The following is a 14,209-nucleotide window of genomic DNA, read 5'->3' on the forward strand; positions in this document are numbered from 1 at the left end:
ATGATCGCTCCAAACTTCCCAACTCCTGTCGGGTTCGGCGCCTAGCAGACGAAATTCTCGGTGGGAGGATGATTGACAGGAGCCTGTCGTCATTTTGACGTCACCAAAAACGTGGCCGCGCCTCGCCGCTGGCGACGTCGGCGCGGAGTAGGCCAATCGCGCGCGCCGGTAGCCGAACGAACGCGCCGAACAGCCATCTGCGATCGCACTTTTCGCGCTTTCGAAAAATTTCCATCCCCAGGATTCTTTTCATTGCTGGGCACAAGTGCTCATTTATATAGATTGGAAGCGCCGTTTTGCAATCCAATGGCAGCGTTCGTTATCTCCTTTTTTCGAGCGACCTTGAGAACCCTGTCAGTTTTTCCCGGCGTTGACAATAATGTTCGGTTTATCTTTATCTTTAGTCTGCATCCTGTGGCACATAACGACGTCACAGGCTGATATGGGTTCTCCGATAGCTTCGTTAACTTTCGTCGGGAGCTCTACAAGGTTCTCATCATCTGCTTTTACTATTCCCTTGATTTCAATATTTCGATTTCGCGACTATTGCTCCGATTTTAGCATGTTTATTTGACAGTCAGCAACATCTTTTTCGAAAGCGTGGATCCTGAGTTTGAGAGCCTCATTTTCCTTCTTAATACGTTTGTTCTCGTTGAGAACAAAGTCAAGGCGACGGCTCGCGCATCATCGAGACTTGAGATAACATAATTCAAGCTAGATTTTGTTTCTTCAAATTCCGCACGCATTTTGCGCTCGTTGGGCGCATGCTTCGTTCGACAGCATTTTTTGTGCTTTTCCACGCGGCTCTCATTTCTTCTTTAAAATCTTGCAACAGCTTTGCGAACTCTTTTGACATGATAGGTACAACAGGCATACACAGGAAAGAAAGGGCAAAGGGCAGCAGCGACAGCGGCTAAGTATTATACTAGCTATGTCAGATCAATGCAAAAACATGTGCACTAACCAGGAAAATGCAATGGATGCTTGTAAAAACGTGCGTACATTACTGTCACTGCTGCCAAATAGCCGATCCGTGGGGCAAGTGCCGGATATATGAGGACCAGACGCCGTGACGAGTTTAGGCCTCGTCCGCCATCGTCGCTTGCTGTCAGTCGTCGTGTTCTTTCGCATGCGTCGATAAGATAGTGGTTTCCGCAGCCGTTCAGCAGTGCTTGACAGTTCTCGATATCCCTCGGTGCTACGCTCTGGAAAATGCAATAGATGCTTGTAAAAAAATGCGTACACCGTTGTCACCGCTGCCAAAAGAAGTTGGAAATTAGCCATAACAGGTAACAGGAAAAGTTTGAAGTACGAATTATTTGCAGCCTCACGAAGGAACAGTGGCTGGCGGTTATGAGGGTGCGTACGGGGCTTCACTGCAGACTTAATTTCTATCCTACTATAGTAAGATTTTTAATTAGCTCTGGAAGAATTATGCAGAAATATATATTTGTGGAACAATCACAGTTCTTTTGGGTCCCTAGTTTATGCTCTACCAAGTGCCACAACCGATTCATATTATTATTAGGGAAGTTACGTAACGATGCGTGGCTGCCAGTCCCGTACAACCGCGTAGGGCGCAGAACGCTGTGATTCTAGACGTACAACGGCCACTGCGGAATGTTAGAAAAATATCTACATAAGCGCAGCAGAGAAGTGACCACGTCATGCGGCTCGGATGATAACTGTAGAAGGGTCATTCAAAACACACGGAATTATTTTCTACTTCCGTTTTCTGTTCTACTTCCTTTTTAAATAAAAGGATGTTGATCCATAAATATTTTCACAAAGATCGGTTAAATTTGATAGTTTTCGCTTTTCCTGCCTGTTTGTTTGTTGCCTTGGCTCTCTCCCTTAGTAGATCGCCTAATTTATCAACTCCTTACGACTTTTGTTTCCAGTTGGCCATATTGTACGATAATTAAGAGCTCTACAATTAGGGAAAAACTACAGCAGTTAAGGGGTGACAGTCATATTGCCTATGAGTTTAAGGGTTATTGCAGGGTTTGATGATGGACGTTGTCTCGCATTATTTTATTTTCCACCTTATGTACCCCATATCACGGGTGATGGTTACAATCGAGGAAATAATGAAGCAAAAGGAAAATTTAAACGCAATTGGCGCTTTCGTTCGGCCGCAACTCATTCCACGTGCATACAGACCAACTGACCATGAACCGAATCCATTTCCTGGTCCCTGGGTCAGTCTAAACAAACAAGGTTGAACTAACGAAGCAACAGCTATGCACGTGACCGTCGAAAATACGGTGACAACTGATCGCGCGGGCACCGAATCTATGAGAAAACTGGCCTAAGATAACTACCGCCATCTAAAAGGAGGGAAAAGGCAGCAAAATGTTGACCGCCGAATAGCTCTCAAGTTCAACATTGGTTTGGTGGCGCTTTAGAATGTGTATGAGAAGTGGTGGCGTGGGCAGGAAAGGGGGGGGGCGGCGGCCCCCCCCCCCCCGGGCCCCCCCTTGGGTACGTGCCTGGTGAGGCGTATAAAGTGAAAGTTGCTCAGGCAATTAATGCAATAATACGTTTTAATAATGCGTTACCTATCACAATATTTAATTTTGTACGAAACACGAGGGCAGCTACTACCGTATTACCGTATTAATTTACCACCATGTCACAATGTATATGGACAGAGACTCGTCGAGTTCAACGGTGCTATAATATGGAACGCACCCCCACTCAGTGTTAAGACTATCCGGACCTTTGTACCATGCTTAAAAAACTTATTTCATGAATGCTGACGGGGCCTTTCTACTTGTATCCCCTGTTGTCATAACATAGTCTTTTGTTTATAGTATACTTTCCCTGTAAAAATGCTTTAATACCGTGTGTTTATGTTACCTACACTGTTCTTGTTATATCTATTTTGTTATCGGACCCCAAACTAGCCGCCAAGGCTATGAGTCCAAACAGTATTGTATATTGTGTGTATGCAATGAATACAATAAATAAAAAGAAAAATGGTACGTGATCTACATGATGGCACTGAATTTCAGGATGCAGGCCTTTTTGTGTGCCAAGAACATTTATTCCTGGCTGCTACCTCCGATTTGCTGGTAAGCTGCACTTGTTGCGGTGCATGGGTTATTGAAGTGTAATGCCCGTGGAAGGTGAGGGACGGCCATCTCAGAGACCTGCTGAATGACGAGAACAGTTGTGGGATACAGCGTGACGGCGAGCTTGTGCTATAGGCGATGCACCGTTGCTACTACCAGGTGCAAACCCAAATATTTGTTTGTAAGAAGCACTATGCTGATTTTCTTCTTTGGAATATAAATGGAATAAACACACAGATCGAGCATCCTCAAGAACGACAACTTTCTTGTTTCAGAAATTCAAAAAGCCAGAAAATTTTTCAAGAATGTTCTGCTCCCAGAATTGGTAGTGCACTGGTTTTCCAGAAACAAGGAAAATGGTATCGGCGCACGAGAAGCAAGAGGAAACAGCGACAGCAACTTCAGCTTTCCTATGGCCTGTCGCGTTCGGGCAAAATTCACAAGGTTATGCAACATCTAACGAGACGTACTGCGTCTGCAGGAGACCAGAAGAAGGCAAAATGATTGCCTGTGACAACGATAACTGTGGTTTTAAGTGGTTCCACTTCAGTTGCGTAGTACTGAAAGAAACCCCAAGATGCAAAAAAATGCTTTTGCAAATCTTGTTCCCCATAAACTTCTACAGACAGATGATGCCGAGTACGCTTTTACTCATTTTCTCTAAATCCATACTGAAGCAGAAGACGTCACTCAACCACTGCCATTGAACTGCCAAAATAACACTTCTGGGGCGACAACTGTGCCCTGACATCGCACAGTACATGGTCCTCTAGAATGTGGCCTGCATCGGAATGTGGGCGACGTGGTAGCGATCGAGCCCGCCCTTTTTGGGTCAGCAGCCAAGCACTGTAACCATTTAGCCACTGCAGTAGTAGCATGAGCACTTTATGGAAGTGACACATTCTATCAGCAAAACATAAAACAGTAATAAACAGAGTGATTGATGGGTGTAAGCAATAAAACAGCCCCTTACATAGGTGGAGGCGGGCCATCATGCACTCAATTTAAAAGTGTAACATCATTAAGAAACCATGAAATCACATTAAGCACGAAGAAACGTATAGAAATACACCAAATAAAAACAGCCAGTCAATGTAAAGCAAAAAATAAATGCAGCAAACACAAACGTACAAAGTCACCAACCTGTTTAAGCCAGCCATAGTAAAAGCATGTTTGCACAATTTTCAGGCAATGGATGCACCAAACGCGCTAAGCATCGCCCGAACAGTACTCTGCCTTTGCAACTTACTTCTCGTACAAAGATGCAACTTCTGACCTGTAAAAACCTGCAGTGGAAGTGACATTCAACCAGCAAACACTAAAGAGAATTTGGTCATTTGGTCAAATATGCAAAAACCAAAACTAACTCATAGTCATTGATGAATGTGAGCAAATACACCAGCTTACATGGGTGGAGATGGTCATGATGGGTCATGAACTTGATTTAATCGTGTGGCATCATTATTTATTTATTTATTTATTTATTCGTTTGTATTACCCTCCAGGCCAGGCGGAATTGCAGAGGGGAGTGGTATGAACAGTTTCAAAAGGTTACAAGAATGCAGTATGTTACAGTAAAAAGAAATAATATTTGCTTATATTGTACAATGTTACCTAAGGTACAAATGAAATGAACATAAAGTCAGGTTAGGAAAACTGTACAGTAATAATGTTTGGCGAGTACAAAATGGCGGCTACTTAATTATACAATATTAGCTAGTGCTAGTTTAAAGGCATTGTTATCAGTTATAGTAATGACGTCTGGAGGAATGTGGTTCCAATCCTGAGATGTTCGCGGAAGAAATGACTGAAAGAGACTTTTGGTGTGGCCCGATACAAACCCTATTTGAGATAATGATCAATGCGATGAGAAACATACACTGGTGGCGTAAGTAAATCATTTCGTAGCACAGGGTGTTAGCATAATTTATGAAACAGAGCTAGACAGGCTATTTTTCGGCGAGAAGCTAATGGTGGTGTGTTGAGGTTACTTTTCGTAGTGCTTATGCTTGCAGTTCTATTATAGATAGAAAAAATGAAACAAACGGAACTATTTTGTAGAAGTTCAAGATAATTAATTAGGTTACCTTGACATGAATCCCAAACAGCCGATGAATATTCTCATTTGGGCGTATTAGTGTCGTATACAGAAGTAGTTTTAAAGTTGGCGGAGCGGAATGAAAATTTCGGCGTAAGTAACCTAACGTCCGGTTGGCATTGTTAAGTAATTAGTATGAACAGCCCTTGACAGGTTAGTCGTAATATGAACTCCAAGGTACTTACAGTTGTCAACGGATTCAAGGGAAATGTTATCCAGGTAATACTTAGGTAAGCTATGAGCCGCTCGGGATGTTCTTATCACTTTGCATTTGTCAATATTAACTTCCATTAGCCATTTCTTGCACCATCTAGAAATAATGTTTAGATCGGCCTGCAATGCCGTTATGTCATCGGAGTTACTTATTTTGCTAAAAACAGCGCAGTCATCGGCAAGAAGGTGAATATTTGTGGATATTTCGAAAGGAAGGTCGTTAATATAGATAAGAAATAAAAGAGGACCTAGTACAGAACCTTGTGGTACACCTGAACCTACTTTAGTGAAAGCAGAGTTAAGGTCGTTAGCACTGACGAACTGAAAACGATGGGTTCGAAAACATTCTATCCATTTTAAGAGGTTATAGTCAATATTAAGAAGCCTTAGTTTGTATAGCAATAGCTTGTGACATATACATTATCAAATGCTTAGAGAAATCTAGGAAAACGCAGTCGGCTAATGAGGATTGATCTATAATGCATTGTAACTTGTGCGTAAACAAGATGAGCTGTGTTTCGCATGAGTATGTTCACCGGAAACCATGCTGCGCTGACGTGAAAAAAAATGAATTAGTTTCGAGAAAATTAACCAGATGACTATATATGATGTGCTCCAGCATTTTGCGACAGATGCTGGTGAGAGATATTGGTCTATAATTAGCGGGAGGAGATTTACCCCCTGATATGTGGATCTGAACCACCTTCCCAGTTTTCCATTGTACAGGCAAAGTAGATGCGTCCAGTGATTGTTCAGTTTGGTTACTATGATGGAACTGTAAGTACATGTGCTCTTCAAAAATTTAGTACTTATAGCATCGTAACCTAAGGAAGTCTGATATACTAAATTGTCAATGAGTCGCGCAACACCAGATGTATGAATCACAATGGGATCCATGACTGAGTAAATATACCGACTCATAATAGGTAAATGGGAGCTAGATAATGGCGAGAAGTTTCTGTTGAACTCTGTGTTTAAAACTGAAGCACAAGGATGAGCAGGAACAGGTTCATCGGAAGGATCATTCAATGTGATGCTATTCTCGGCAGAAGGGTTAATTAGGCGCCAGCATTTCGATACATTGGTGCTTAGCAATGATGGAAAGACATTAGTTGGGAAATTAGCCTTGGCGACCTTCAATGCATTTACGTACTCATCAGAACCAGTTTTATATTTTTCCCAGCGTGGTTCACTCGGTGACTGATTGGCTATAGTCGATAAAAGCGTTTTTTCCCTGTTTGATAAACGTCAAAAATAGCTATTATACCATGGTTCCTGGGGATTAGAAGTTATTGTGCGGACAGGAATGTATATTACTGTTAGGCGTTCGACTTCGGCTGCAAACATGTTCCAGTTAGACTGGAGAGAACGTTCATTAGAACCGTGAAAGAAGACTGCAATAAATTCAGCTAGTTGGTTATTTATGGCGTCAAAGTTAGCTCTCTTGTAGTTGTGTATGGTTTTCTTCATGTTGCTAGTTCGCACAGAAGATGCGGAAAGAGTAAAGGTGAGCAGCGCATAATCACTGATACATGGTAGATGTATTACCGGAGAAACAAGGTCGGGGCTTGAAGTCAAGATTAAATCTAATACGTTCACCGAGTTAGGCGATATTCTAATTGGTTCGGTCACGAGCTGCGAGAGTGAAAAAAACGGAGCACAAATTTAATAAACTGCTTGCGTCGGTCGAAACTGACGATAAACTTGGTAGCTGTGTATTCCACAATATGTTTGGATAGTTGAAATCACCAAGCAGAAACAACGGGGATGAAGGAAAACGTGTGTGAACGGTGTTAATCGTGTCATGAAGTTCGTCAAGGAATGTAGCTGTAGCGTACGGAGAACGATAACATACGCCGAAGATAACTTTTATGTGGCCGAGAGTTACTGCGGCTCATACGATTTCGAGATTGATTCGTACAGGAATGCAAGAAGATGGAATATCGGATGATATAGTTGGAAGAACCCCGCCTCCTCAATGCTCAGTTCGATCGCAACGGTACACTGCAAAATGATTAGCGTCCTGAAAAATTTCGAAGTGGTGCACGTGGGCTGGAAGCCATGTTTCGGTAAGTTCTATAATACGTGCACAGCACGTGTCAATCGCAGAAGAGAGTGAGTCATGCTATTAAGTGCACTTCTAATATTAGTGAACAGGACAGTTAGGTGGCATTGTGAAGCACGGCCACTACCCCTCGTTATCTCCTATCTTGAAGAAACTTGTGCAACGTTATCACCCAGGGCGGTTAGCAGCGTTATCACCCTCTTCAATTTTGTCTGTAGCAAAATCAATTATTGCTCATGTATAACTTGTTGTATCGAAGCTGGAATTGCGGTGCGTTTGGTTGAGCTTTGCCAAATTCAAGTAGTTTTTTTGCGAGCCGTACGAGTTGAGGCGCAGAAGTCTTCGGCTACGGTGATGTAGCTGAAGATGGTTACGACAAAATAAAATTTTTTGTTTTGTTTTGAAGTTTCCAAATTTAGCTATTACCAGGCGACACTTAGGGAAAATTAGTAAACCATGATATCACATTAGGTACAAAGAAATATTCTGAACCTATTACGCAAAAAACATTAGCCAGCGAAAGTGAAGCAAAACCTAAATGCAGCAAATGCAAACGTACAAAATCACCAACAACCTGTAAAAGCCAGCCTCAGTAAAAGTACGTTTGAACAATTTTCAGGCAATGGATGGAGCAAATGTACTAAGTATCGTCCGGACAGTGCTCTGCCTTTGCTACTTCTTTCTCGTACGAAAATGCAAATTCTGGCCTTTCAAAACCAGAGTGCACACGAAAAAGAATGCCTAGTCGAATGACACAACTAGGTTACATAAGTTTGTTAGTGCGCAGCTGACCCTCGCAATTTTGTCAATTACACATTCGCCACTGGAATTTTTTTTTTTCAAAACTTCTACTGGTAGACATTCCTTTAATATTGTGTATTTGTTTTTTACCATTCCAATGGCACGCTCGACATGAATTCGAACATTAGCTATCTCTTGCGTTTGTTCATCGGAACTTGTAAGCTGCCTTTTTCCTTTGATCTATGAAGGAATCACCAACTTTGCACAACACACGCCAGTTCTTTCAGCTATTAGAAACTGACTGCTAACACTATATATCCTCTGTCTAGAAGTCGGACTACTCTGCTATCCTCAGTGATCAACTTGTCACTAGCCCGACCGTCATATGCTTGGGAATTTAATGTTACCATTCCTTGAGGCGAGGTTGCCAGCAAGAATTTTACAGTATCATGGTGTTTATAATGAGACCACGTTTCTACACATGGCAGTAGTGACCTATAGGTCTCGCAATCAATACCTCGAAACAGTCTGGAATGACTCACATATTTAATCCAAAATTTTAGACAAATGCAGCTGGCATTGTCTCCATTATTTGCTCTTTTTCGGGGCACCGTACAAAGGAACCAAGACGATCATAGAAAACGTCCAGCCACTTGTCACAAATCCTGGATATGGTAGGCTGGGAAAGACTAAAGCGGTACGCAAGATCCTCCATTTGAGTTCCCAGCCTCAGCCTCATCAAGAACATAACCATTTCTTGGAAAGTTCTCAGTACATTTCTGGCAGAGTGAGCAGCATGATTCTTCATTAGGTTGAAAAGAAAAAGAAGTGCCATAAACGATGGTAGTCCTGTGTAAAAGGAAACTGTCGTCACCGCCATGAAGGGCCTCTTCAGTGAACTTTGTTTTTTTTTTGCCACCAGGATTTCTTTGCCTGCTCGCAGCTCGTCACGAAGATTTCGGGCTTCATCTTCAAGCTGCTGAATATGTGATGCCGTCAAATCAGTCTTGCAGGACATTCCTGCAATAAGGGTGAATGCAGAACACACCTTTGATCAGAATATATTACAAAAACCGAGTAAGGTACACGACAGTAGCCTGTGTCACCACACCTTTTTGTCAGCTTTATTTTTCATCTAAACGAAGCAACCCAAACACTGCCTTTAAAACGCCCTTGCGCCTCTCGGAGTCAGTGGTGTGGTTATTAAAAGAAAATATTAATTTCTTGTTTTATGAAGTGACAACAGATTTTGAGAGTTCCTGGTCATGAAAAAAATAACATCCATGTTCTGAACAATTACAATATGGGTCATAAAGCACATGAAACGGTGCAGTGCTAGCTGATTTGTGAAAAGGATATTCTTGCAGTGTAAAAGGTACACAGCTTACTTCACAGTACCACAAAGAAGTGCTTTCAAGCATCAATCAAGCCAGACTCTTTCCTGCCATAGCTTACACTGAGTGTGAAATTCTACAGCCTATATTCAAAGGCTGCCTGCCCACTGTCAGCACCAGCGTTCACGTTTGTCCGAGATGGAGTGTCCGCATGTGTTTATCTTGAGTCTTCCGGGGCTTCAACTGCGTTCATAAAGCACCGAAGAGAAATAACAAGAGAGGGATATGGGGTTGATCTCCGCTCCTAAAATGTTACTAACAGAAAACAACTTTTTGTCGCCTTTTGCATTTCATTTGTTGTGCCTTCAGACGGCTGAAGCGGTCGTTGGGGTTGCTGCCGCCTTGGTTGCATATCCCAAGTGCAGCGAAGGGGCCCAATCTGGGTTGCACTCATCGAACAGAGTTGAAGGCTTGCCTGCCTCATACGGGCGAAGATATTGTTTAATTTCAAAACAATCACTCAGCTTGAATGGTTGGCTTAATCGTAGATTACGGTAAAGCTAAGCGACGCGAACTATCAGTGATCAAAAGTTAGCATTGTGCGTCGCCGCTCGCACTTTCGCGTTTTCTGCAACATTTACGCCGTTTGCATTCACTCAAAACTGCCGCTTCAACTTACATGCTTACCTGATAAAAAGTGCCGAGAACCGACGCGGTATTTGTCGGGAGCTGCGCTGTTGCTTTTGGCTGTTTATTCGCACCAGCCACTGACGGCACCACTTTTCCGAAAGCATTTTCGCTCGGTCACACTCATGAAGTCGTACCTTCGATATTTTGAAGAAACTGGGCTCCTTCTCATTGCTCCTGAGCTTTTCCTCCTTGGTTTGACTCTGCCTACTGCAACCGACCACTGCGAAATGAACGATAGCTGGCAGTGAAGCGCAGGATCAAGCTGACCACTGCGTTCGCTCGACACGAAGTGAACGCCAATATGGCGCTTTACCCCACAATGCACCGCGCTTGGCGCGTCAGTGAATACATCCTATAACAACGCCGGGGCACGCAGGCGCTTATTGCAGGAACGGACGCCTAAAAGCTGCGTTCTCAAAAGCACTAAAAAGTGCGCGTTCCATCTAACAATATGATGAGCAAAACGTGAACAAGGTGAATGCAGGAGCCTGGCTCCTGCATTCGCCTTGTTCACGTTTTGCTCCTCGTCTTGAATTTCCATCTCCCGCATTGCCCGTCTTTTTCCATCTAACAATATGGTTACACATGACCGTTACCTTTGCGCAACAAGAGCTAATGTTTAATGGAGGTATATAAGAGCTTCTAACGACAGCGTATTACGAAGTTATGAAAGGCAATAAACCAAGTGCATGTAAATTTACTTCCCGAGAAGTTTACTGGCTCAAGTTCTCCCAATGTACACTGCGATGGTTTTTTGGAGATTCAAAGTGAGATAATATGGCTGGCGATGCGTACAAGAGTAGTCCTTTATGTCTTCGCTTCGTGTTGTCGTAAACCTATTAGGCAAATGTAATGCGGGTATTCATAGCATACTGTACGCACGAGCATAATGAACAGATTTACTTTCTTTCTCTTTAAACCTGCTTATTTGTTAACAGCAATTCCAGTGAAATACTTTTGGCTCGTCCAACCTGCCTCTAGTAAATATTCTATCTAGTCCTATCAACCCAGAATTGGACCGTGCTTCGTTTATGCTCAAGGGTTGGAGGGCCGAACCTAACCTGGACAGGTATGCGGCCACCAGACCGGGCTCAGGCGGGCAGTGCATGGCATTTCAGGATCGGGCCGGGCCCGCGTCCCAAAAAAATAAACGGCCTGTGCAGTGTTCTATAGTCTCGATAAAGTACTGTCTCCATGCCTTGATAAAACCGTGCAGCGCTGGTACGTGTTAGAGACGCATGGCGACAGATAACCAGGGACCGAAATCGCTTCTGATCGTTCTGGTTGGCCAGCGCAACAGTGTCAGACGACTACGAATCACTGTCGCTTTAGAAACGGCATTGCAACTTTGTCCCTTGCGACTACACCTCATCAGCTGTGGCGTGAGCAACGTTGCATGGCTTCAATTAGTCACGTCACGGAAAATTTTCGGTTCATTCTTTTGTGTATGTATTCGCAAAGCTGTTCGTGTACGCACTATAGCGTTTTCTAAAAACGGACGCGGCACTCGATCGCGTGGAGAGAAAGAGGAAGGCCATCTGCGTCTTGGTTGGCCAGAGGAGCGTGCCCCTGGCCTGCTCTCGCCGCTAACAAAAGGTTCTTATGAAAAGCCCCGGATACGCGCTTAGTCAGGCGCGAGATGTGTGTACGCAAATTGCGCTGCAGGGGTCAGCATGGCCAGAGAAAAATTTTTGGCGGCTATTTTCAAAATTCTCGTGCCCAGCTTGTTATTCTTAGGAGTTCTTGTTCCCTTATGAATGAATAACACCTACGATGGCAAAGGGGGAATTGAGGGTGAGCTGTTTCGTCCTCCCAACGTACCACGTGGCTGCAACCTTGCCGACGATGGCCGGGAGGCACCTTCTAATGATTTAGTTCATAAAGGAAAGCAGCCAAAAAATCGCGAGGTGATTGGGCACATTAAAGAGAAAAATTACTTCCGTAACCAACCAATTCCGCACTCCATCCGTACACCCCCACTTTCCAGAAACCGGGAAGTTAGCATTAGCCAGAAAGTTGCTCGCTTGAACGTGGCAGTACATAAAAAATGCGCAGGGTGAAGACGAGAGAAGGTTGACTGTCTTCAGAACAAAACAAGCAAGTTCTTTCCCTTTCGACAGGCTACCGAGACAAAGGTGATTAGATTTAATTCTTCCCAAATGGATGAAGATAACGGAAGAGGAGAGAATGCTGGGCATTGCAACTAAAAAATGATAGGGCGTCCATCTTTTAGAGCTGATTGTCGACTTTAATGTTGTTAGCAATCTATCTGATGATCAGTGCGTAATTGTTGATGATATCTTTTATGTAATGATCATTATGAAAGGCGGATTGACACATACTCAGAGAGACAAGTTGACATCAAATGTTGAAATCAAGAGTGCCACGTACCCCGCAACACATATCAGGTGATTATAGGTGGCGTCAAATAATTTCATTGAAGAGCAAGCTATACCCAGCGTTACATACTCAGCCACCCAAGTTGTTCCAGTGGTTGGTTTTGAAACCGGTTCCCTCAGCACAGCAGGTCGGTGCTTTACCGGTTTGACTATACACTACCCAGTGACTCAAGTAGGCTGGAAAAAGGTTGGTCTCGGCCAGACCGGCCGTGGCTCGGCCGGCCGCGGCACGCAACCTTCCGGTGCGGGCAGTGGGAAGCGAAAGCCTTGCCCTTGTTACTGCGCTCGCGTCAGAACAATGCGTTCCGCGCGCATGGCACACATATTAAAACGCCCGTTTCTTCCAGCTTTCAATTGCATACCGAACAATAATTGGGGCATGGCCAGAAACGACTGAGAAAAAAAAACCAAGAAAAAAACGCGAGAGCTTTATTCTAGTAGCTTACTACTTCTTATGCACAAGATGACTCCGCGTTCTGCTGTTGCAGCGTTGTGGTTGGGAAATTCTGAGCTCGTACAGTTAAGACGCTGGTTATTATCGTTAAAATTAAATTATGGGGTTTTACGTGCCAGAACAACTTTCTGATTATGAGGCACGCCGTAGTGGAGGACTGCGGAAATTTCGACCACCTGGGGTTCTTTAACGTGCACCTAAATCTAAGCACAGGGGTGTTTTCGCATTTCGTCCCCATCGAAATGCGGCCGCCGTGTCCGGGATTCGATCCCGCAACCTCGTGCTCAGCAGCCCAACAGCATAGCCACTGAGCAACCATCGCGGGTTTATTATCGTTGCTCTTCGCATGGCCGACAAGACGTGTCTGAAATCATATATTCTCGTGGCATATATTCAGGGGCTCATGTGGCGTACAAGTTTGAAGCAATGCGATATTTGTTCATGACAGAAGCGCCAATGTCTACAATTAAGTTGCACGAGTGCTAAGAAGGCTGCCATGCATTTTCTCCGCGTAAACCTAAAGGACACTCGCACTAAGAGAACCAACGTCCAAAAGTTTTCACTCGTTCGTTGCCATGGCAGGCCGGCCGCCTTCGCTAACAATACTCTTTATATTGACTGGTACTTGTTCTTGTGGTATACACCGGACACACTGGTGGGGACAAGATAAATGCTGAATTGGAAGGAAGACACAAATTGACACGAGAAGCCCAAACTAGCCACTGGTTTATTGTCAGATCAGATCAAATATTTAAATTATCACAAACATGCATTGCGACTGAGTGAATAAAGTGGGGAAGGACATCGACAGATCCTTTCTGATCGCGACCTCATATTTCTTGCTCGCTATTTCTCCATATACGTGCCTCGCCTGCACATTTATTTCGGCATAAGTGAGCGCCACTGAAGGTGCGCTCACCACAGTTGTCTGTTTCTTCTTCTATCTCCTATAGCTTCTGGAATTTCTCTCGTCAATTTTTATTTTTCGTTAGCAATGACGGTTGTGTCGTCAAAGTTGGGCGGGCATTGGCACATCCTATAGCGTGCATGGTGAGATTGCTAGACACGGCAATCTGCTACTACGTGTATCAATTCTCTAAGCCTATGTCATTGACACAACATCCTGTTTGGCCGACGT

The sequence above is a fragment of the Dermacentor albipictus genome, unplaced genomic scaffold (genome assembly GCF_038994185.2).
Source record: "Dermacentor albipictus isolate Rhodes 1998 colony unplaced genomic scaffold, USDA_Dalb.pri_finalv2 scaffold_21, whole genome shotgun sequence".
In the NCBI taxonomy this organism is placed as follows: Eukaryota; Metazoa; Arthropoda; class Arachnida; order Ixodida; family Ixodidae; genus Dermacentor; species Dermacentor albipictus.